At 43.7% G+C, this 25,371-nt stretch overlaps 1 protein-coding gene across 3 annotated transcripts in view; it reads left to right on the top strand.

Moving 5' to 3' along the window:
• RAP1A (RAP1A, member of RAS oncogene family) overlaps positions 1–25,371 on the top strand; it is a 155,957-nt gene that overhangs the window by 88,888 nt on the left and 41,698 nt on the right. For 2 of the 3 annotated variants that reach the window (XM_060231231.1, XM_060231232.1), the window contains exon 2: positions 1,373–1,443. The exons of the other annotated variant lie outside the window; for it this stretch is intronic. The gene's annotated coding sequence lies outside the window, so the exon portion shown is untranslated. The remainder of the gene's footprint in view (positions 1–1,372; positions 1,444–25,371) is intronic. 3 annotated transcript variants of the gene reach the window in all.

Raw genomic sequence — 25,371 nt, 5'->3', positions numbered from 1 at the left:
TTTGGCAATGCTTTGTGTTCAGAGGAATGGGTCACATTCTTTAAGAGAACTGTATACTGATGTAGTGCTTTTGAATCTTGTTGCAGCAATCTTCTGGTACAGCAGCTAAATTTAGTGATAGGTTATATATATGCATTAGTAGATCAAGTATCTCAATGAAGTTCCTTATGAACTTTTGAGTGTATGTCGTCAGGATATGAAGAGTTACTGTTTTTTAATTAACCCAGTGGTTTTAGAACTTCATCTTCCGTTACCCCAATTTGACTCAGTTCTTCAGACTTCCTTCCCGAAATTAGAAAGAGCAAGAGCTCATACCCTGCCATAAATTTTGTTAATCTTTAAGGTGTTACAGGACCCTTCTCTTTTATACTGCTACAGATAAACTAATGTGGCTATGTATCTTGATCAGTCTTCCTGAAAAGAGTGACTGTGCCATATGCACCACACTTTCCACAGTGAACACAGAAGCAAAAAACTGATTGAGCTTCTCTTGAGTTTATTGAGCTTCACTGAGTTTACATGTAAAAAAATCAATGATAAGAATTTCATGCACATTTATTTTTTATGTCATACAACAAAATAGTGTGATGCAAAATGATAAATAAAAATACTAGTAGTGCTATCAGATACTATAATAAAACCTTTGCTGAAATATGTGCACCTCAGTGAAATTTCTAAGTGCCATGGCAACTTGGTGCCTGGGATTTGTCAAGTCATGTGCTGAGAGATGACTTATTCGCTCTGATCATAGTACTCTAATGAGGATGAAGACAGGGAATGAGTTATTTCTTTAGCAGAGAGAGTGAAGAATCTTTGAGGTTATATATCCAATACTTATTTTGCAAGCATTTCTCCTTCATTCATTATGTTCACATCTTTCCAAAAAATAGTTAAATATTCTGAAACAAGCTGAGGGCCCCTGAAGAATCATGGCAGTGGGAGGAGGGGAACCAATTTGGAAATTCTGCCCTTCCCCATCTCCCCTATTCCTAGTTTCTCTAAATCCCAGACTACATGTTACGATGTTGGGTCTGACCAGTTTGGCTCAGGACCTACTTCCGTGGCATGGAAATTAGTTCTAAAGAGTATAAGCAGAACAAACCCCCCCCCCCCCCGAAATAACCCTCAGCTGCTTTTAATATCCCCTCCTCTGGAACACATTCATTCCTCATCAGGCCATTTTAGCAGGGTTATTTCTTTGTCTTATTATCAATGCCCATGTAATTTTCCCCTGGATACTTGGGGAAGAGTCCTGAAAGCATGTTGATATGTTCAGATGGCCTATTTTTACTGCATTTATATTGCTATAGAGGCCAGCCACCTCATCATGGTGTTTAAAAGTACTTAACTTCAGTTTCCTTTTTTTCCTCAGTACCCTAGAGAGACATTGGGAAGACATCTAGCAGGTGCTGTTAACACTGATGAGAGATCTTGTAGGCCAAGGTATGAACTTCTTTTGTGTTCCCTGTGAAGTGATCACTCCTTGTGTCAAATTATTGATTCATCTAACCCAGCAATATCTACTTGAGGGGCTTTGGCTTTTCAAGGCCATCTTTAAAAAGGGTTCCAGAGGAGAACTGGGAAATTACAGACCAGTCAGTCTGACTTCAATACTGGGAAAGTTGGTAGAAACCATTATCAAGGACAGAATGAGTAGAAACATTGATGAACACAAGTTATTGAGGAAGACTCAGCATGGGTCCTGTAGGGGAAGATCTTGCCTCACTAACCTGTTACAGTTCTGGAGAGCAAGTTTGGTGTAGTGGTTAAGTGTGCGGACTCTTATCTGGGAGAACTGGGTTTGATTCCCTATTCCTCCACTTGCACCTGCTAGCATGGCCTTGGGTCAGCCATAGCTCTGGCAGAGCTTGTCCTTGAAAGGGCAGCTGCTGTGAGAGCCCTCTCCAGCCACACCCACCTCACAGGGTGTCTGTTGTGGGGGAGGAAGGTAAAGGAGATTGTAGGCTGCTCTGAGACTCTGTCCTTGAAAGGGCAGCTTCTGGGAGAGCACTCTCAGCCCCACCCACCTCACAGGGTGTCTGTTGTGGGGGAGGAAGGCAAAGGTGATTGTGAGCCGCTCTGAGACTCTTCGGAGTGGAGGGCGGGATATAAATCCAATATCATCTTCTTTGAGGGGGTGAAGAAACATGTTGACAAAGGGGACCCAATAGATGTTGTTTACCTTGACTTCCAGAAAGCTTTTGATAAAGTTCCTTATAAAAGGCTCCTTAGTAAGCTCGAGTGTCGTGGAGTAAAAGGACTGGTTCTCTTGTGGATCAAAAACTGGCTAATTAATAGGAAGCAGAGTGAGTGTAAATGGGCAGTCTTTGCAGTGGAGGACGGTAAGCAGTGGGATGCCACAGAGCTCAGTACTGGGTCCCATGCTCCTTAACTTGTTCATTAATGATTTGGAGTTGGGAGTAAGCAGTGAAGTGGCCAAGTTTGCAGATGACACTAAATTGTTCAGGGTGGTGAGAACCAGAGGATTGTGAGGCACTCCAAAGGGATCTGTTGAGGCTGTGTGAGTGGGCGTCAATGTGGCAGATGAGGTTCAGTGTGCCCAAGTGCAAAATAATGCACTTTGGGGGCAAGAATCCCAGCTACAAATACAAGTTGATGGGTTGTGAACTGGCAGAGACTGACCAAGAGAGAGATCTTCGGGTCTTGGTAGATAACTCACTGAAAATGTCAAGACAGTGTGCAGTTGCAATAAAAAAAAGCCAGCGCCATGCTGGAAATTATTAGGAAGGAAATTGAAAACAGATCAGCCAGTATCATAATGCCCCTGTATAAATTGATGGTGCTGTCTCATTTGGAATACTGTGTACAATTCTGATCACTGCACCTCAAAAAGGATATTACAGCATTGGAAAAAGTCCAGAAAAGGGCAACTAGAATGGTTAAAGGTTTGGAACAACTTTCCCTGTGAAGAAAGGTTAAAACGCTTGGGGCTCTTTAGCTTGGAGAAATGTCGACTGCAGGCTGACATGATAGAGGTTTACAAGATTATGCATGAGATGGAGAAAGTAGAGAAAGAAGTACTTTTCTCCCTTTCTCACAATACAAGAACTCGTGGGCATTCAATGAAATTGCTGAGCAATCAGGTTAAAACGGATAAAAGGAAGTACTTCTTCACCCAAAGGGTGATTAACATGTGGAATTCACTGCCACAGGAGGTGGTGGTGGCTACAAGCATAGCCAGCTTTAAGAGGGGATTGGATAAAAATATGGAACAGAGGTCCATCAGTGGCTATTAACCACAGAGTGTGTGTGTATATATATGTATATATTTTGGCCACTGTGTGACACAGTGTTGGACTGGATGGGCCACTGGCCTGATCCAACATGGCTTCCCATGTTCTTAAGACCATTTCTGCTATCAGAAGACCTTTAAGTGGAATTTAAAGCCTGGGACTGAATCTGAGACCTTCTGCATGCAAAGCATGTGTTCTGCAGCTGGACCTGGGTGAAAAAATTCAGAGGGGGGTGTTGAGAAAGACTCAGTGGATGGTTAACAAAAGCCATGTGTTACAAACCTTGAGAAAAGTTTTCACAATGTGATTTCTGCTGTAACTTAAAAATTTGACATAAACTATTCACTGGTCTTTGGGGGAATGTTTATTGCATCCGTACATTCACTTAAATATGTGGTTTGCTTAAACTGTTACCTTTATACATTTTAAATATCTTTAGTGTAAGAACATTCATTACCACCTCTTCCATTTCCTATTTATATGCATGTCCAACAGTATCTTTGGATCTGATATAGACTTAATGAAAGTTGAGGGAGCTGGGCATTCCTAGATTGGCTCTCACTGTTTATACAATGTCACTCACATGCCCCCTCATGGGGATTTCAGGTTGATAGGCATTGGTTGGCAGAAATTTAAAACTTGGTACAGTATATGGGTTAAGGTTTTGAGTGTTTCATGAGTGGATTTTGGCAACAGTCCAGCCTACATTTATGCACCTGTTTAGTAACCAGTTTTACAAGATAAAGTTACATATGAATTGAGCAGACTTTGCTAGCTCCAAGGTCAGTTATTGCAATTGATTGTTTAAGAGGGTTTTTTTGTTTGTTTTCAATCTGTTTTTTTTAATATTCCCTAACATAGAACTTGCCTTTTCCACCACTGCAGTACCCTGGCTGTCTACCATCACCCCAAGGTCGTTTTCCCTGTTAGTCTCAGCAAATTTAGACCTATTAAAAAAAGAAAAGAAAAACAAATCTTGGTACTCTGTTCTGGTACTCTGCAGAATAAATGCTTACTGGCAAATAGCTTAAGAACATAAGTGCTCTGCTGTATCAGTCCAGTGGGCCATCTAGTCCAGTATCTTGTCTCACACAGTTGCAAACTAGCTCCTCTGGAGATCCAACAACAGGGCATAGAAGCTGAGGCCTCTTCCCCTGATATTACCTGCTGGAACTGTATTCAGAGGTTTATTGCCTCTGAATGTGGAGGTTCTCTTTAGTCATGATGGCTAGTAGCCACTGATAGATCTATTCTTTATGGATCTTTCTAGTCCCCTTTTTAAACTATGGATGCATGTGGCCATCACTACATCATCTGGCAGCAAATTCCACATTTTAATCAGTTGCTGTGTAAAGAAGCATTTATTTTTGTCTGCCCTGAATCTAGTGCCCATCAGCTTTATTGGATGTCCTTGAGTGCTAGTATTTTGGGAGAGGAGAAAAGAGTTCTGGTTGTCAACTCCCTCTACTCCATCTTTCTTTTCCATCTACCTCATTCTTCATGTTTTCTCTTAGACGTCTAAATTGAAAAGTCCCAGATTCTTCAGCCTTTCCTCATAGGAAAGATACTCCAGCCCCATAATCATCTTGGTTACTATCTTCTGTACTTTTCCCCTGCTCTGTGATGTCCTTTTTGCGATACGATGACCAGAACTGTACACAGTGTTCCTAATGATAAATAAAAATTGGTCACACCACTGATCTGTACAAAGGCATTATAATATTGATTATTTTGTTTTCAATCCGTTTTTTTAATATTCCCTAACATAGAACTTGCCTTTTCCACCACTGCACTACCCTGGCTGTCTACCATCACCCCAAGGTTGTTTTCCCTGTTAGTCTCAGCAAATTTAGACCCATTAGCCTATATTTAAAGCTGGATATATTTTTTTTGTTCCAATGTGCATCACCTTACACTTACCAACATTGAACTTAATCTGCCATATTGTTGCCCACTCAGCCAATTTGTGGAGGTCTGGTCTTCATTCATCTGTGGTTTTCACTATCCTGGATAATTTTGTGTCATCTGCAGACTTGACCACTATACTACTCACTCCTGGTTCCAGATCATTTATGAATGAATTAAATAGTACTGGCCTCAATACTGATCGTTGTGGGACCCCACTGCTTACTTCCCTCCATTATGAGAACTGTCCATTTATTCCTACTCTTTGCTTCCTGCCATTTAGCCAATGTTTAATTCATAAGAGAACCCATCCTTTTATTCTATTACTCGAGCTTGAGGTTGCTCATTGAGATTAGAACAGCCTGTATCGTAAAAGGAAAGCAAAAATATACCAGTGCAGCAGCAACTTGATCTTGAAGGAAGGTGGAATCTCTTATGAGTATCAGTCCAGACTGTGGGTATCTCCCCATCTTCAGATGCATCATCAAGGAACACTTTCATTCATCTAAATGCCACCCAAAATCTTGTCCTGAGTAGTAGTAGGGTTAGGTACCTTAGAAGAAATGTGCACATGTGGTTGCATGTGTATAATTGAGGGGTTACCAGCATCGAGGCACTGCTGTTGAAGACGCAGCTGCGCTGGGCAGGGCATATTTCTAGGATGGAAAACCACCGCCTTCCCAAGATTGCCCTGTATGGCGAACTCTCTACCGGCCATCGAAATAGAGGGGCACCAAAGAAGAGGTACAAGGACTCCTTGAAGAAATCCCTTAGCACCTGTCACATCAACCATCACCAGTGGTCTGACCTAGCCTCAGATCGCAAAGCATGGAGGCACACCATCCACCAGGCTGTCTCTTCCTTTGAGAACACACGCATAGCTGGTCTTGAGGACAAAAGGAGATTGAGGAAGAATCGCACTGCTACAGGACCAACCCTAAATCAGACTTTTCCCTGCAGCCGCTGTGGCCGGACCTGCCTGTCCCACATTGGTCTTGTCAGCCACCAGCGAGCCTGCAGCAAACGTGGACTATTGCACCCTTCTTAAATCTTCGTTCGCGAAGCCAAGCCGAGAGAGAGAATTGAGGGGACTCAGGAACATGGAAACTGCCAATCCTGAATAAGCATCAGACAAGAATTAATAGTATTCTTCATGAATTAAGAGCCCTGTGCCACAGAGTGTTAAAGCTGCAGTACTGCAGTCCTAAGCTCTGCTCACGACCTGAGTTCGACCCCCAGTGGAAGCTGGGTTTTCAGGTAGCCAGCTCGAGGTTGACTCAGCCTTCCATCCTTTCGAGATTGGTAAAATGAGAACCCAGCTTGCTGGGGGGAAAGTGTAGATGACTGGGGAAGGCAATGGCAAACCACCCCGTACAAAGTCTGCCGTGAAAACGTTGTGCGAGCAATGTCACCCCAGAGTCGGAAACAACTGGTGCTTGCACAGGGGACCTTTCCTTTTTCCTTTCCTCTTAAATATACAACTCTTGTCTTAATTCCACTGTGATTCTTTGCTTCCCCTTCCCCCCATCAGCTGGTCTTGTGAACCTATTCAGGAATTGTATACCTCCACTAGTTAAAAACCTTAAAATACATTATAGTCTAGGTTCTTGTTAACCAGATCTTTTTTGCTCTGTACCACCACCCTTGTCTTCCTTGAATAAATCATTTTATGTAGTGTTTAGAGTAAGGCACTTTGCAAACTCTCTGACGGGTTTGATCACTGCTATTCCACTTCTGCGGTTGCTGAAGTCAGGATGAAGGTGCACTGTACAAGGCCATTTCTGGTTGAGGGGGTGGGATTGAACCTGCACCTCTCACATTGGTATGAGGATGTTTTTGTGGATCACACTGGCTGCTGCTGATTTCAGGAATGGGCTGAAGTTTCAGTGCAACTCCTGCCAGCACTGCCTTCAGCGAACCACTTTTTTTTTGTAAATGTATTTATGCAATATAAAATGAGTATCACTGACCTATATCCCTAGGCTGTCAGTCAGTTTGAGTGCTCTAAAAGTCTTTGGAGCTGTTCAGCTGCTATGTAGTTGTGGTATACTGGGATTTGTCTGTAAGATTGGGGTTTTAATGCAATTCATTACAGTTGGCCAGCCTTTCCATCTCAGAAATTCATAGTGGATCTTTGCATTTACAACAATTATATTAAATCCATTTATCAATAAGTAATATGTGGTTTGTCACTGCAGTGTGCCACGCTGTAATTTTTATTTACTGCTTAGGTTAAATATCTCCAGTTCTGCCAGGGGTGTTAAATTGTGGAAAGATAAATTTCAGAAGGGTATGCATGTTAGTTAAAGTCTAACAAATTAGTCTTTAAGATGCAACAAGACCAACAAAGCTCTTTGTTGTTGTGAAAGAGAAGTCTTTATGAACTTGGCTGTTAATTTAAAATGTGGCTTTTAAAAACTGGTAACTGAAGTCTGACCCAGGCAGTTGTTAGCAAAACAATAAGGCATATTATTGAAAGGTCATACAAATGAAAATCTTGAAGCTTGTATTTCCTTAATTCAGCTGCAGAAGTCTGAAGGTGTGTTTGATGAAATTAACCCTAGATTGTATAAAATTTATTAATTTCTTTCCCCCTGGATTAAGTCCACTTTCACCTTGTGGCTGGCATGCAGGTGACATAGTATTTCAAGTAACAGGCTAACAAGCACTTTGTGATCATGCTGCACTAATCAATGGGCTAACCATAGTTTAGAACCCACATCACAGTTAGTGCTTCCAAATATAGCGATAAACCATTAATCTTTTCTTTTTCTGTCTTCTCAGCACTCCAGTTTTTGCCAGTTCCTGTGGCATGCCAAAGAATAGCTGGCACAGATTGTGAGATACAAATCAAGTTCAGAGGATCCCCCCCATTTTGGTTTGTTGACCAGCTGCAAACCATGATTTGGCAGTTCAGACATCACTGTAAACAATGGTTTAAACAGTGAGTTGAACCCAGACATCTCTTTTGCTCAGTCTTGCCCAGTTCCCTTCCTTACATATCAGTCCCATGATTCCTAATACAACTTTTTTGGTGGTCAAAGGTCCTTTCCACCTTTTTCACCAATAGAAAACCGGACTGATCCAAGCAGGTTCTGTTGCATTATTGTACATATATGAATGCCTGTGGGGAAAAAATAGGGGGGGGGGTTGCATTTACTGTATGTATTCTTACTGCATGTTTAATATTGTGCGTCTGTTTTTACCTCCCCCCAATTCAATCTATAAATAAACGAAGAGAGAATTATAGCATAATATGTATTCCATTATTTGATTATGTTCTTTTTATACTTCTGGAAAGGAATTTGCATAAAATAAGCTCCATTTGCACTTCCCTTAACACTGCTAAAATTTCTTAATGCCTGAATATAGAACTTCCTCTTTAGTACTACTCATAGTTAGACCTTCCACTCCCGTACCTCCAGTACAAAGCAATAGTCTTGTGAAATGAAGGAAGTGAATGTTGCTACTCAGGCAAGTCTTCAAGCAGAATAGCATTTTCTTATTCTGAGGGGGAGCATGTCTTAGCATGGGAGATTCCCACCAATCAGGCAAGGAGGCAGGCCTTAATTCCAGACGTCCTGTCTCCAGTGGTGGGGGGGGTCACCCTACGCAGTTTATTTTCTGCTTCAAAGAGCAATGTTTGAGCCTGCCTCGGCGGGGAGGGTGGGATATAAATCCAATAAAATAAAAATAAAACAAAAAGGCGTTCTCTCTGTCTGCTAATTACAATTATTTCTTCCTCATTCTACTTCTGTATTTTGAGCCTCTCTTCAATCAATAATCCAATGCTTTCCCTACCATCTGCCCTCTTCTCCCTTTTTCAGGAGGAGACACTAAGTACTCTGCAGTCTTAACTCAGCCATAATGGAGGCAAAGGCAAAAACAGGCACATCCATGGATGGCTAACTCTCCTCTCTGGAGGATAGAGATTCCATTTGCTCCTAAAGGCAGGAAGCTGGGATCAGACCCTGCCCTTGGAAGATGAAGATGAAGAAGATATTGGATTTATATCCTGCTCTCCACTCCGAAGAGTCTCAGAGCGGCTCACAATCTCTTTTACCTTCCTCCCCCACAACAGACACCCTGTGAGGTGGGTGGGGCTGGAGAGGGCTCTCACAACAGCTGCCCTTTCAAGGACAACCTCTGCCAGAGCTATGGCTGACCCAAGACCATGCTAGCAGGTGCAAGTGGAGGAGTGGGGAATCAAACCCAGTTCTCCCAGATAAGAGTCCGCACACTTAACCACTACACCAAACTGGCTCTCCTGCTGTAATACTATCATGGATATTCTGTAGGAATTCTGGGCTGGGGGAGAGCGATGCAGGGATACCATGGCCAAGTGTCAACATGGCCTAGACAGGGAAGAAGAGGAAATTTTTTTTGCAGGAAAATCCCCACAATGAGGGAGAGCAGAATAGCACTGGATCACTGATGGCATCTGCCGCAGGCCAACCTGGGATGTCTCCTAGAGGTGCTGGAGGCACATGTAGGAGGGAACCTGAAGTCTCAAGGATCCAAAATTATTTAGAAATATTTTATGCATTTCATGTATCTATTAAAATTAGACTTAGTAGTGAAAAAAACTTTGTGATATGTATGGTATATACTTTGATAGAAAATACAATAAATTGTTTTTTTGAAGAAGAAAGAACTCAGCCAACGTTCCTACTAATCAAGATTTTGTTCTTTAACATTGATGGATATCCCAGGTGTGCAGTAAAACCATAGTTTGTATGGAAGATGCCAGACCTGATTGTTACCTTGGCAATAGAAGTCGGTAAGATGACTCCACTATGGGTTGCTTCATGCAAATTCAATTCAAACCATAGCTACACAGTCATCTTGGACTGTGGCCTGTACTTAACCAGGTTTAAGGAATTCACATGACTATTCCTGTATAGTATTCAGTGGCTCACTGGATGAAGCACTGGAGAAGAAGCCATGATTTTCTATGACTGTTGTTGAGCATGGTTGTTATCACAATATTTCAAGATGTAGTGACTTGTCTCTTGAACTTCCTCCCTACACAGTTTTTCCTGGTACCCATATTGCTGTGTTTCAGGCAATAAACAAATATATATTATTTATTCTTTCTTGCTTTCTATTTGTAATCCATTCTTGAATTCTTGGTGGCCTTGAAGAAATGTTGATATGTCTAATTGTTTGCTGCTTTCACTTAGTAGGAGTCTGGTTAAGCTGATTTATGCTGCTTTCATGAAATTTATTTTTGGTGTTTCAGTGTATAATGCCTGTTTGAGTTTTGTTTTTACCAGATTGTTGAGTGTAGAAGATAAGAGTGTGGAATATAAAGATTTTAAATAATGCTACAAATAGATTTTCCATCGTTTTAGGTGAAACTAATTTCAGTTAGAGTGGTTTGGGTTTAGATTTGTGAAACAGAAAAATTCAGCTATTAACTCCATTTTTTAAAAAAAAAAATGCTTTTGTACTCTCAGTTTAAAACCATGATCAAGATTTTGGCTAGGGGAATGAAGAGTTGTAGAGATCACACTTAGATATATTGCAAAACAAAGAAGAGCATATTTGAGACTCTCATGAGTCTGGCTTGGATCTATGACATGTTTCTCTTTGGCAGTTATGGAGGCTGTCCTCTGCTGTGCGGCTTGCATCCACTGTTGCTAGCATCTCCACATATGCAGGATTTGTGTTTTTCAAGGAACCATTAGGCTTCATGGAACTGCTAGCAGCACAAGAAGGGTAAGCTCTGTAGTGGCTGGAGAGAATCACAAGGGGAATAAAGTCACAGGATCCAAGCCAGTATCTAAAATCATAAACTCCCTTACTACTAATACATCCTTGTTTGAAAAGTTCTGACTTCATGTTATCAATTAAGATTGAGCATTCATGTCCCGATAGTTTATCTTCCATTTCTTGATTTGTCTGTGATGGGTTCTTAAAGACAAAATCAAAAACAAAACAGCAACAACCCTGTTTGCCCAGTTAATCCCAACCGTGTCTTCAGTGAATTGTCTGTACCGTTGCCTGGAGTCTGGTGCATTAATAACTGAAGAGGCTTTTGTTGCTATGTGATAAATTACATTATCTCATGGAAATATGAAGTAGGTTCTGGTCCACAGAAGCTCATGCTTCAACAGGCCAATACAGCTGCCTCTTTTTTGTGTCATGGAAACTTAGTTACCTTAGTTTTGGATACAACCCACACTTTGAATTAGTTCACTTAGGACTTTGTGTTTGAGAAGAGGCTTTTACTTTTTTAAAAAATGTTCTTGCTTATTCCTTCCCCCTTGTATATTGCCAGGCCCTTTGACCTTTTGTCTACATAACTCTAAAACTTCCTGTTTAGATAAAGTTATATAGAGATTTATGGAAAACTACTCTGAGATAAAATGAGGCACAGATTCTGCATTATGACTTTTCTCAAAAGCTCACTGTTTAAGTACAGTGACACAACAGTGAATGGAGAAATGTTGAACTGAAAGAACTCTGGACAGTATTATCAAGAGTTTTCAGGGAAGGCACCCAGCCAGAGTTCTACAGGCACGACCTCTAAAGTTTTCTGGAGGGATAGGCTAAAAATTGTTGACTGTTTTTGTGGGCTCTAAATAATGGACACCATTCCTTCAATATGACCTTATGTAGATTTATTTACTTGAAGGAAGGATTTTTGTTTGGGCAGCTGATGAATCTTCTGATTGCCCTGAAAGCAAACAACTGAAGGGGATGGTCTGGCCTATGGAAGATTTCAGGTGCATCAGAATACCTCAGCAGGCCCCTGGCAGTGCCACTTAACTATCGATATGCTTGAACGTTCTGCACCTGCTCTTGTAATGATGTTTGTTATTTCTGCCAAAAGCTTTATGGCAATTATCTAATTAAAATCCCCCCATCCCTGTGAGGAAATGAGACCAGGTGGTGGTATTTTACATGTGGAAACTGAAGCTGAGAGTTGTAAATACCTATGAACAGCCCTGCTCCATTGAATTGGTAATTGCTTTAGCATAGCTTTGGTACCATCTATAGTATGTGCTGGACATTCTCTGAGGTGATTACGGAGTACAGTGTATAGATTGAGCTTTGAATGTAGGTGTGCCTAGGACAGTCTCTCTAGAGCAGGGGTGTCAAACGTAAGGCCTAGAGGCTGGAATAAGCCCATCCAATGCTCTTATCGAGCCCACTAACAACTGGTGCAATGGAGGGAACAGGAGGCTACTTGGGAAGGAGTGGGTGGAGTGGAGCCACTCAAATTGTGGCTTCAGCATGGTGGAAAACCTTATCTGGAGCAGTCTAGAAGAACCCCTTTGCTTCACTACCTCACTGGTAAGTTGGGAGCTGTCACAGCCACATTCATGCTAGCTCAGGACTGGATATTTCTGCTCTAGACTCTTTCCAGCAGTTCCCTATTTCTTGATTATTATTGCAACATAGTTTTTCTCTTTCCCATGTCTTCCTAAATGAGAAGAATTGTGCTACACATTGCTTCTGTCTTAAACAGCATGTGTAATGTACTCCAAGACGAGACGTGTTTATTTATTTTATTCGATTTATATCCCGCCCTACCCCACCGAGGTGGGCTCAGGGCGGCTTACAACATAAAAACCAACAAAATCAATTTAAATACATTAATAATACATTAATAATTATAATTATACAATAAAATACATAAAATACCGATAAAATACATAAAAACACATAAAGCTCACTTCAGTATGTACTATGCTACCTTCCTTAAATCAATTCTTCAATATTCCAATATTAAATAATCTGGTGTTCGAGATTGAGTGTTCAGGCATTCCGATAACAATTAATTGTATGCCAACCGGAAGAGGGCTGTTTTGCAGGCCCTGCGGAACTGTTCAAGGCTCTGCAGGGTCCTCACCTCCTCCAGGAGCTGATTCCACCAACAAGGAGTTGCAATCGAGAAGGCCCTGTCTCTGGTCACTTTCAGACGGGCCTCCTTTGGCCCAGGGATTGTAAGAAGGTTTTGGGACCCCTATCTCAGCACTCTCTGGGGAACATGTGGGGAGAGACGGTCCCTAAGGTAGGCAGGTCCCAGGCCATAAAGGGCTTTAAAGGTCATAACCAGCACCTTGTACCGAACTCGGTATGTTATCGGCAGCCAGTGCAGTCCCTGAAGCCCCGGCTGAATGTGCTCCCATCTAGGGAGCCCTAACAACAGCCGGGCAGCGGCATTCTGCACTAGCTGCAACTTCCGGGTTCGGCACAGGGGCAGCCCCATGTAGAGGGCATTGCAGTAGTCCAGCCTTGAGGTGACCGTTGCATGGATCACTGTTGCCAGGTCGCCGTCCTCCAGGAAAGGAGCCAACTGCCTTGCCCGCCTAAGATGAAAAAATGCGGACTTGGCAGTGGCTGCTATCTGGGCCTCCATAGTTAAAGCAGGCTCCAATAGCATCCCCAGGCTCCTAACCCTGTGCGCCGCTGACAGAGGCACACCATCGAGGGCCGGTAAGGGAATCTCCCTCCCCGGACCACGGCGACCCAGGCAAAGGACCTCTGTCTTCGACGGATTTAGCTTCAGCCCGCTCAGCCTGAGCCATCTAGATACGGCCTGCAATGCCAGGTCCAGGTTTTCTGGGACACAGGCAGGCCGGCCGTCCATAAGTAGATAGAGCTGGGTGTCATCAGCATACTGGTGACAACCCAGCCCATATCTCCGGGCAATCTGGGCAAGAGGGCGCATGTAGATGTTAAACAACATCGGGGAGAGAACTGCCTCCTGAGGGACCCCGCAATCCAGCGGGTACCTCCGGGACAGTTCACCCCCAATCGCCACTCTTTGTCCCCGACCCTTGAGGAAAGAGGTAAGCCATTGTAGAGCCAACCCCTGAATCCCCACGTCGGCGAGACGGCAAGTCAGCACCCGATGGTCGACCATATCGAACGCTGCCGATAGGTCTAACAACATCAGTACCGCCGAGCCGCCTCGATCCAGATGCCGCTGGAGATCATCCACTAGGGCAACCAGCACTGTCTCCGTCCCATGACCCGGGCGAAAGCCCGACTGATGGGCATCAAGGACGGAAGCATCCTCCAGGAAGCTCTGTAATTGCAACGCCACTGCCCTCTCAATGAGTTTACCCAAAAAGAGTATATTCGAGACGTGTTGAAGGCAACATACATTATTAGCTGGTACATCACAAGAGGGCGAAACGTGGGCCGGGTCCCGCTTTATATACAATACCTGGAACAGCCCTCCAACTGGCCCAGTCCAATCCTGGCCAGTCAAACTTCCCACCACAGATCTTAATTGGCAGAGTACTTTCGCGCACTACACCGAGTGACCAGGGGACTTCCTCTGGTCACCTCTGCCGCGTCGCTGTGCAGTACTTCCGGATTTCATTGCAAGACACAACACTGCTCCCCCCCCCAGTTCAAGATACATAGTCCTTCAAGTAGGCCGGGTCCCTGCGTTCCCGGGTTGACCGCCTCGGGGTTACTTGGGGCGTTGGAGCTGCCCCCGTGGAGGGGGTCTCTTCTCGGGGACTTACCTTCGGCGGCTGGCTGCCCAGCTCTGGTTGCAGTTCCGGAACTGCCAGTCTGAGTGGGTTGTACTCCTCGCTGGTTGGCCCTTCCGCTTGCATCGTCGGTAGGGTCGGTGCCTGCGGGGCCACTTCCGGGGGTTCCGTTGCTTGCTCTCCCCCACTCGCCGCTTCCCCAAACCCTGTTGGTTCTTCCGGCAAGGTGCGGCGGCGCAGCTGGTCTACGTGCCTCCTTAGGATCTGACCCCCCTCGGACGAGACCTCGTACGAGTGGGACCCCGTTACCCGAAGCACCCGGCCGGCAACCCACTCTGGGCCGCTTGCTAAGTTCTTCGCATAGACCGGGTCCCCTGGAAAGAATCCCTGCGCCGCTTCCCTGACTTCGGGGGAACTGTGGACGTCTGTGGCCCTGTCTGGGTGTAGCCTGTCCAGCCTCGTAATCAGTTTCCTCCCCATTAGTAGTTCGGCGGGGCTTGACCCGGTGACGGGGTTGGGGGTAATTCTGTTATAAAATAAGAAGGCTGCCAGGCGGTGGTCCCAGTCCCCCTGTACGATGCAACCCAGGGCCTCTTTGGTGGTGCGCACCATGCGCTGTGCCTGGCCGTTGGTGGCTGGATGGAAGGGGGCGGACCGGATGTGCTTGATGAGGTACCTATTTACAAACTCCCGGAATTCCTGGGAGGTAAAAGTGGTCCCATTGGCCGTGACCAGGGTATTGGGGATCCCGTGCATTTAAAAGGCCCTTCACAGGGCTCTGACCGCCGCTGCTGTGGAGATGGAAGCTACGGGGATCACCTCTAACCACTTAGTATATGCATCGACCAGGATGAAGAATATTTGGCCCTGGTATGGCCTTGCAAAATCTAAGTGAAGGCGGGACCACGGCCGGCGGTTGGACTCCCAGCGGTGGACGGGGGCGCTCGACGGATCGGGCCAGGATTCTTGGCAGGGTTGACACCTTCACCCCTCTATCTCCTCATCCATACCCGGCCACCATACGTCACTGCAGGCCAGGGCTTTCATCCTCACTATCCCCGGGTGTGTTTTGTGTAAAGCATGTAATACTTGCTTCTGCATTGGGGGGGTGGGGGGAAGCACCACCCTGCTACCCCAGAGTATGCATCCCTTGTATGTGGATAGCTTGTCTCGACGCAATGCGAATGCCCTGAATTCAGTGTCCACTTTGCCCGTAGGCCACCCCCTTCCCACCCAGTCCAAAACTCGTGCGAGTATACGGTCCTTGCCTGTGGCGCGGGCCACCTCAGCGGCGTAGAGGGGCTGCTCGGGCAAAGACTCCAGAAGCATCACATGGTGGGCCGGGGCGGGATCTGGGTCCGTCAAGGGAAGCGGCTAAGGGCGTCAGCGAGCATTTTTGCAGTACTTCCGGATTTCATTGCAAGACACAACAGCATGTCTCCTCGGTATTTTCACTGAATAAACCCTGTACCTGATCCTGTTTGTAAAAAAGATTGACAGCTGACAGGTTTGATGGCAATGAAAATGTTGAAGGTTAGGTTACAGATCTGGACTAGTGGAGGTGCTGGCTGAGATCCAAAGGGTTACCTGAACCATGCTTAATATCTTTAGTGTATGGCCAATTGGGGTTTTAAAAAACTCTTTGACCAGTGGTCTCCTATGCTGTTTTATAAACTGCTTTAGAAACTCTTCAGTTCATCATGCTGCTTGAGGGCCTGCAGATAGAGCAACTTGCCTCCAAAGTCCCTGAGGACACAGGGTTAGTTGCTTTCTGGATCCTATCATGGAATAACTGTAGGCCCTGCAATTAGCTTGCAGAAATCTAATATATGGGAACTTGTTTGGTCTCTCTCTCTCTTTCTCTCTCCTTCCCTCTCTCCCTCCCCCCCCCTCTCCCCCACTTGCACCTGCTGGAATGGCCTTGGGTTATCCATAGCTCTGGCAGAGGTTGTCCTTGAAAGGTCAGCTGCTGTGAGAGCCTCTCATCCCCACCCACCTCATAGGGTGTCTGTTGTGGGGGAGAAGATAAAGGAGATTGTAAGCTGCTCTTTGATTCAGAGAGAAGGGTGGGATATAAATCTGCAATTCTTCTGCTTCTTCTGTATCTAAGGTTGCAGGGAAAAGGAAAACTTGTATGTGACATGTATTCTGAACTGAAAGCTTTTGAAGCAAAACTGAATATTTTTGTAATGCAAGTTAATGAAAGTAACTTTTCAAACTTCTCATGCTGCAATTAACTAAAACGTGAGAAAGGTGGGAATTTACAATTAAATGTTGAAAGACACAGCAAAGCACTGAACCTTTTGCAGGTAGTATTCCAGAACAGATTCACTGATTGCCATAAGCACAGAAAGGAAATAAGAACATTTCAAAATCCGTTTAAAGTGGCACCAGAAGATCCAAGTAACTTTTTTCATATTGAAGTAACTGATTTGCAAGCCAGTGATCATCTCAGAGATATTTACAAAGAAAATAGTCTGTTAGATTTCTATTGGGGCCTTCTTGATATATTTACAAACTTAAAGAAATTTGCTGCAGGCATGATCATAGTCTTTGGCATCACCAAATTCACACTGACTGTAAGCATATGTAGCTAGATAGAATGATTCAGCAGTAAAATATTGTTCCAAAATGGATTGCATCCAAGTTAGCATTTCTTCATTGAACCCTGAATGTTTACTTTTGATCTAAATAGGTAGATTAATAATTCTGTAACATTTTAATTTAAAATGCGGTCCCCATGTGCCAAAGATTGGGGACCCCTGCCCTAAAGTATCACTAATCAATAGCTGCATTTGTTCCCAAGAAGGGAAGTTAATAAACATGCTAAAATGTTTGCATGATTCTAAAAAACCCCAAAATGCTCAATCAGGCAAACATTTAATGTATCACTCAGAGTTATCTATTTAAAGTACATATCTTAAATTACAGGTTTTTAAAATATCTAGAGATTTGTTACGTTTTTAGAGATCCAGACTCTGATTTCATACAAACACATGCATATATAAAAACAAACACCACCACATGGCATGATTTCACCAAAGGTGTCTCCCTTCTGCAGTGGTCAAGAGTGTACCCTCAAGCTTCCCAGGCCAAACTGTCAAATTAGACAGATGGGTATTTGCAAGCAGAACCAATGTGGTCGTTGTTTAGAACTTTACTGCTCTTTCCATAGTTGCCAGCCAGCAGAGTAATTAGCAGAATAGTTGACTCAGATTCCCGCACAAGCAGGGAATTGTTATCCTCCTTATGACCTACTAACTGACACACATGGACACCAGTGGAACACTTGAGCAATTGCAGCCGTTGGCGTTATCAGTCTTTACACATCTATATGCGTAACGTAAAAAGGAACTGCTCCAAGGGGAAGATTAGATTTGACCTGCTCGATTTCGCTCTCTTAATGTGCTTAGCCAGGCATAAAGCCTTTTCTAATGAGAAACTCCAGTTCTGGAAGAATAAAGTTAGTATTTCCAGTCCTATTTACTTTCCCCAAGATTTTAGAGCAGCTGCTCTCTTACTTGGGCTGGTTTCTGTCTCTGTAGCAAGGCAAACCATTCAATACCACAGTAATCCAAGTCTATGCCCCAACCACTTATGCAGAAGAGGCTAAAGTGGACCAGTGCTATGAAGATCTACAACACTTTCTAGAATTAACTCCAAAAAAAGATGTCCTCCTCATCATAGGGGACTAGAATGAAGTCAAAAGGTGACCGGAACAACTGACAAGTTTGGCCTTGGAGAACAAAATGAAGTCGGGCAAAGGCTAATAGAGTTTTGTCAAGAGAACAAGCTGGTCATAGCAAATACCCTCTTCCAGCAACCTAAAAGGCGTCTCTACACATCACCTGATGGACTACACAGAAATCAGATTGATTATATACTCTGCAGTCAAAGATGGAGAAGCTCCTTACAGTCAGCAAAAACAAGACCTGGAGCTGACTGTGGCTCAGATCATGAGCTACTCATCGCAAAATTCAGGCTTAAACTGAAGAAAATTGGGGAAACCATTAGGCCATTCAGGTTTGACCTTGATCACATCCCTTATGAATATACAGTGGAGGTGAAGAATAGGTTTAAGGAACTAGAGTTAATAGGCAGAGTGCCTGAAGAACTATGGACGGAGGTTCGTGACATTGTACAGAAGGCAGCAATCAGCACCATCCCAAAGACAAAGAAATGCAAGACAGCAAAGTGGCTGTCTGATGAGGCTTTACAAATAGCTGAGGAAAGAAGGAAAGTAAAAAAGCAAAGGTGAAAAGGAAAGATTCACCCAACTGAATGCAGATTTCCAGAGAAAAGCAAGGAGAGATAAGGAGGCCTTCCTGAAGGAACAATGCAAAGCAATAGATGAAAATAATAGAATGGGAAGGACAAGAGAGCTTTTCAAGAAAATTGGAGAAATCAAGGGAACGTTTCGTGCAAAGATGGCCATGATAAAGGACAAAAACGGTAGGGACCTAACAGAAGCAGAAGAGATCAGGAGGAGGTGTCAAGAATACACAGAAGAATTATACAAGAAGGATCTCAATGTCCTGGACAAACATGACAGTGAAATCTATGACCTTGAGCCAGACATTCTGGAGGGTGCAGTCAAATGGGCTTTAGAAAGCATTACTAGCAACAAAGCGAGCAGAGATGATGGTATCCCAGTTGAGCTATTCAAAGTCCTAAAAGATGATGCTGTTAAAGTGATGCACACCTTATGTCAACAAATTTGGAAAACACAACAGTGGCCACAGGAATGGAAGAGGTCAGTTTATATTCCAGTCCCAAAGAAGGGTAATGCCAAGGAATGTTCAAACTACCGCACCATTGCACTCATTTCACATGCCAGCAAGGTCATGTTAAAGATCCTACAAGCTAGGCTTCAGCAGTATGTTGATTGGGAACTACCAGAAGTTCAGGCTGGGTTTCGGAGAGGTAGAGGAACTAGAGATCAAATTGTCAACATTCGCTGGATTACGGAGAAAGCACGGGAGTATCAGAAAAACGTCTATTTCTGCTTCATTGACTATGCTAAAGCCTTTGATTGTGTCGATCACAACAAACTGTGACAAGTCCTTAAAGAGATGGGAGTACCCGACCACCTCACATGCCTCCTGAGAAACCTATATAAGGGTCAAGAAGCAACTGTCAGAATGGGATATGGAACAACTGATTGGTTTAGAATAGGAAAAGGAGTTCAACAAGGATGTATATTGTCACCCTGCTTATTTAATTTATATGCACAGTACATCATGCGGAATGCTGGCCTGGATGAAACACAAGCCGGAATTAAGATTGCCGGGAAAAACATCAACAACCTCAGATATGCAGATGATACCACTCTAATGGCAGAAAGTGAGGAGGACCTAAAGAATCTCTTGTTGAGGGTGAAAGAGGAGAGCACGAAAGAAGGCTTGAAACTCAATATCAAAAAAACTAAGATCATGGCATCAGGCCCCATCACACCTTGGCAAATAGAAGGGGAAGACATGGAAGTAGTGACAGATTTCACATTTCGGGGATCCAAGATCACTGCAGATGGTGACTGTAGCCATGAAATTAAAAGACATTTGCTGCTTGGGAGGACAGCTATGGTGAACCTGGGCAGTATAGTAAAAAGCAGAGACATCACCCTGCCAACAAAAGTCCGTATAGTCAAAGTGATGATATTCCCAGTAATAATGAAATTCGATGAAATTGCTGAGCAGACAGGTTAAAATGGATAAAAGGAAGTACTTCTTCACCCAAAGGGTGATTAACATGTGGAATTCACTGCCACAGGAGGTGGTGGCGGCCACAAGCATAGCGACCTTCAAGAGGGGTTTAGATAAAAATATGGAGCAGAGGTCCATCAGTGGCTATTAGCCACAGTGTGTGTGTATATATAAAATTTTTTGCCACTGTGTGACACAGAGTGTTGGACTGGATGGGCCATTGGCCTGATCCAACATGGCTTCTCTTATGTTCTTATGTTCTAAATGTACGGCTGTGAGAGCTGGACCATAAGGAAGGCCGAGTGCAGAAGAATAGATGCTTTTGAGCTGTGGTGCTGGAGAAGACTCTTGAGAGTCCCTTGGACTGCAAGAAGATCAAATCAGTCCAAAGGGAAATCAACCCAGACTGTTCCCTGGCAGGTCAGATGCTGAAGCTGAAGCTCAAATACTTTGGCCACCAAATGAGAAGGGAGCACTCCCTGGAGAAGATCCTGATGCTAGGAAAGACAGAAGGCAAAAGAAGAAGGGGACGGCAAAAGATGAGATGGCTGGACAGTATTACTGATGTAACAAACACGAATTTGAGCAGACTTCGGAGGATGGTGGAAGACAGGAGGGCCTGGCATGACTTTGTCCATGGGGTTGCAAAGAGTCAGACTCAACTGTGCGACTGAACAACAAAGGTTGAGGATGCCTGACTGCCCATCAGAGGTAGCTTTGAAGATAACAGTAAATACTATGCATCTCATTTCATGTTTGCTTCCCTGCACTCAGAGAAGGTGCAGGCAGATATGGTGGAAGGTGTGAAATGTGACAGTGAAGATAGTTTGAAGTGTTGTGTTCTCATCATAAATATTTGCCAAAAGGTAGCCAGGTCAGTCTTTTGAAGCAAAATGAAACAAGAAACCAGTGGCACCTTTAAGACTAAATCTATTCTAGAATAAACTTTCATGAGTTAGATCAAGGTTCAACAATTCCCAGAGGACAGGCCACTATGGTGCTTTGAAATTTCAGTGTTGCATCTTATATTTTCAGCTATGATTTATTGTATTTCAGTGGAAGTACAAAACTTACTATTTTACATCAAGGTGTTTTGTTGTACAATAGAAACCTGTGCACGATGATTAGATTCACTAGCATCTTAAAGATTAATATTTCCAGCCCTTGAGAGTCAAAGCCCTCTTTAGCACAGGGGTCCCCAACCTCTGGGGCATGGACCAGTACCAGTCCATAGCCTGTTAGCAACCGGGCCATGAGTTGTATAATTATTTCATTATATATTACAATGTAGTCATAAGAAGAAGAAAACAACTTTGATTTATATCCTGCCCTCCACTCCGAATTTCAGAGTCTCAGAACGGCTCACAATCTCCTTTACCTTCCTCTCCCACAATAGACACCCTGTGAGGTGGGTGGGACTGAGAGAATTCTGATAGAAACTGGCCTTTCAAGGACAACTCTGCGAGAGCTGTGGCTAACCCAAGGCCATTCCAGCAGCTGCAAGTGGAGGAGTGGGGAATCAAACCCAATTCTCCTAGGTAAGAGTCCGCACACTTAATAACCACACCAAACTAATAGAAATAAAGTGCACAATTGTATCATACCAAAACCATCGACCCCCCTTCCCTCCTCCAGTCTGTGAAAAATTATCTTCCACAAAACTGGTCCCTGGTGCCAAAAAGTGTGGGGACCGCTGCTTTAGCCAATATAAGCAGGAAAAAAGATTGCTGATCCCTTATAACCCAGTCAGAAGGTGGATAGGATATTGTAAATAAAGGAGTCAGGTTGCACAGGTACAATAGAAAATGCTTGTTTAGAGGTTCAGAAAGTTAGCATATGTAGTGAAAAAATTAGCTTTGTAGTGGCAGACCTGAATAGAGACATAGGATTCTTATTACTGATGCAACTGCTTAGGTGGAATTTTTTTTGATTGACAAACTTCCCTTTTTCAGGGCTTCTGTAGCTACCCCAAGACTAACTCTTCCCATCTAGTTTCTCTTACACTTCCAAGCCTAATAAGCAGTTTCGTTCTTGCCACCCAGATGCCATTATGTTGCATTTGCACCACTGTTCAGGTTTCCCAGTTGCTTTAGGAGAATGACAGACTGGTTCACTCCACCCATGTGCTGCTAGATTAAATCCAGTTACTTGAGCAAACAAAATCAGGGAATCTGAAAAATCTGGGATGTTTCAGTTTAGAAAAGAGATGACTAGATAGAGGTTTATAAAATTATGCACGGGGAGGACAAAAAGAGAACTTTTCTCCCTCTCTCAAGGTACCAATGAAGTGGGCAGTATATTCAGGATGGACATAAGGAAATAATTCCTTGCACGAGTGATTATAATGTGGTATCCATTGCAGTTTTAGAAGCTGAAGTGAAAGCTGTATTCAAAGCAGTTGGGACAAGCAAATCACCAACAATAGATGTGGTATCAGTAGAGCTATTTAAAGCGACAGGGAGTCCATTAAATCTTAACAAAAATATACTAATAAATATGGAAAACAGAACAATGGCCCATAGATTAAAAATACTCAATTTACATTTCAACCCCCTCCCCCCCCAAAAAGAGATGTCTAAGACTGCAGCAACCATTGGACTATTGCATTAATTTCTCATGCAAGTAAAGTGATGCTCACAATTTTACAATAAAGACTGTTACCATATATGGGACAAGAAACAACAGAAGTTCAAGCTGGATTCAGAAGAGGAAGAGGCAATAGAGATAATATTGCAAGTTTACATTGGCTACTGGAGAATTTCAGAAGAAAATCACTTTTTGTTTTATAGATTAGAGCAAAGCTCCTTTTAGTATATGGATCATAAAAAGCTATGTTTGGTTTAAGAAGATATAGGTGTGCCAGAACATCTGATTGCTTTGATGTGCAACCTGTACTCTTGGCAAGAGGCTACTGTTAGGACAGAATATGAAGAAACAGAAGGTTTTCTGATAGGCAAAGGTAACAAGGATATATTTTATCTCCCTGTCTGTTCAATCTATATGCAAAACGTATAAGGAAAGCTGAATTAGATTTAGATGAAGGTGGACTGCAAATTGGTGGAAGGAGTACTAACAATCTGCAATATGCAGATGACACCACATTACTAGCAGAAAATAGTGAAGACTTGAAATGACTCCTGATGAAGATTAAAGCAGAAAGTGTGAAAACTAGATTACATCAGGAAGGCAAAAGTAATGACAACTGAGGGAATTACACAACTTTGACAATGAAGAAATTGTTCAAGGTTTTCTATTCCTTGGTTCCATATCAACTAAAAGGGAGACTGCACCCAAGAATTCAGGAAAAGATTAAGACTAGGAAGAGCAGCCATGCAGGCACTAGAAAAGATCCTTAAGTGTAAGGATATGTAGTTGGCAACCAAGATCAAGATAGCGTATAGGCATTCCCCATTACTATGTATGGGTGTGAAAATTGAACAATGAGGAAAGCTGAAAGGAACAAAGTTGATTCATTTGAAATGTGTTGGATGAGAGTTTCATGGATACCATGGACTGCCAAAAAAGACAAGTGGCTTCTAAAACAATTAAGCCCGAACTCTTTCTAGAAGCTAAAATGACCATACTGCGACTAGTGTATTTTGGTCACGTTATGAGAAGACAGGAGCCACTGGAAACGAAAATTATGCTAGGAAAAGCTGAAGGTGGCAGGAAAAGAGGAAGACCCAACATGAGATGGCTTGACTCAGAAAAGGAAGCCATGACTCCGTCAAAGAAGCTGTGGCCCTCAGTTTAAAAAACCTGAGCAAGGCTGTTAACTATAGATATTTTTGTTTTGGGGGTCATTAATTCATATGGTAACCATAACTCAGAAGCAACTTGATGGCACTTAACACACAAGCTGCCAGAGGATGTAGTGATGGCCACAGGCAGAGGTGGCTTTAAAAGGGGATTAATAATAATAAATAATAATAATAATTTTATTTATATCCCGCCCTCCCCACCTCGGCAGGCTCAGGGCGGCTAACAACATTTTATAAAAACATACAGTAGTTAAAAGCCTTTAAATTTAACAATATAAAACAGTAAACACTAACTTAACAACATTAAAACCAATCCAATGAGTACGGTTATTCAGCGGTATAGGTCTTCAAACCGCATTGGCGGATCCTTAATTGCCGATCTTCTTAGCAGTCCAAGTGTGCAAGCTTAAAAAGGGCGGTCTTGCAGGCCCTGCGGAACTGATCAAGGTTCCGCAGGGCCCGCACCTCCTCGGGGAGTCGGTTCCATAGGGTAGAGGCCGCGATTGAGAATGCCCGTGCCCTAGTATTCTGGTATTTAATCTCCTTCGGCCCAGGGATGGTCATTAGATTTTTCCCAACTGACCTCAGTGCTCTCTGGGGTTCATATGGGGAAAGACGGTCCCTCAGGTAGGCAGGCCCTTGGCCATATAAGGCTTTAAAGGTAATGACCAACACTTTGTACTGGACCTGGTATATGATCGGCAGCCAGTGCAGTTCACGTAGCCCCGGCCGTATATGTTCCTGTTTTGGGAGTCCCAACAACAGCCTGGCCGCCGCGTTCTGCACTAGCTGCAGTCTCCGAGTCCGGCACAGAGGTAGCCCCAAGTAGAGGGCATTACAGTAGTCTAATCTTGAGGTGAACGTTGCGTGGATCACTGTTGCGAGGTCCTGGCGCTCAAGGAAAGGGGCCAACTGCCTTGCCCGCTTCAGATGGAAGAATGCTGACTTGGCAGTGGCTGCTATCTGGGCCTCCATCGATAATGAAGGCTCCAGTAAAACACCCAGGCTCTTTACCTGGTGCACTGCTTTCAATAGCGCACCATTGAAGGCCGGGAGAGCTATTTCCCTTCCCAGAGCGCCGCGACCCACGCAAAGGACCTCTGTCTTCGCTGGGTTCAACTTCAGCCCACTCAGCCTGAGCCATGTCGCAATAGCCTGTAAGGCCCAGTTGAGATTCCCTGGTGCGGGGTCGGGCCAGCCGTCCATTAGTAGATAGAGCTGGGTGTCATCTGCATATTGATGGCAACCCAGCCCAAACCGCCGGGCAATCTGGGCAAGGGGGCGCATATAG

This window comes from Heteronotia binoei, chromosome 2, assembly GCF_032191835.1.
Source record: "Heteronotia binoei isolate CCM8104 ecotype False Entrance Well chromosome 2, APGP_CSIRO_Hbin_v1, whole genome shotgun sequence".
Lineage (NCBI taxonomy): Eukaryota > Metazoa > Chordata > Lepidosauria > Squamata > Gekkonidae > Heteronotia > Heteronotia binoei.
Note: the sequence above shows the minus strand (reverse complement) of the source record. Positions and strands in the feature narration are given on the sequence as shown.